The sequence below is a fragment of the Zeugodacus cucurbitae genome, chromosome X, assembly GCF_028554725.1.
Source record: "Zeugodacus cucurbitae isolate PBARC_wt_2022May chromosome X, idZeuCucr1.2, whole genome shotgun sequence".
Lineage (NCBI taxonomy): Eukaryota > Metazoa > Arthropoda > Insecta > Diptera > Tephritidae > Zeugodacus > Zeugodacus cucurbitae.
The window spans coordinates 974537-975000 of record NC_071672.1 but is presented as its reverse complement, the minus strand read 5'-3'; the positions used below and the strand labels follow the sequence as shown (position 1 = coordinate 975000).

The 464-nt window shown below is 28.9% G+C and overlaps 1 pseudogene; it reads left to right on the top strand.

The window, feature by feature from the left end:
- Positions 1-285: 285 nt before the first annotated feature.
- LOC128923191 (5.8S ribosomal RNA) lies at positions 286-464 on the top strand (annotated as a pseudogene).

Sequence of the window (464 nt, the reverse complement as noted above, 5' to 3'; positions counted from 1 at the left end):
ATTATTTATGAAAATAATATAAATGATAAGTTAATTTGTTCTCATTAACGTGTGTAATTCCTTAAAAATTTATAGAAATTAACTAAAATGTAATAAAAAAGGAATTACTGTTTTTGTTGGACTAAGACATGCGCAACTTGTAAATGTTTGGGTTGAAAATTACAATTTATTGAAAGATGTTTTAAAATAATTTATATAACATACGAAAACGAAATGTAATATAATTGTTATTCTTTCAATAAATTAAAAACTCTTGACGTTAAATTAAAATAAACAAAAAATTATCACTCTAAGCGGTGGATCACTCGGCTCATGGGTCAATGAAGAACGCAGCTAACTGTGCGTCATCGTGTGAACTGCAGGACACATGAACATCGACATTTTGAACGCATATTGCAGTCCATGCTGTTATGTACTTTATTTAATTTTAAAGTGCTGCTTGGACTACATATGGTTGAGGGTTG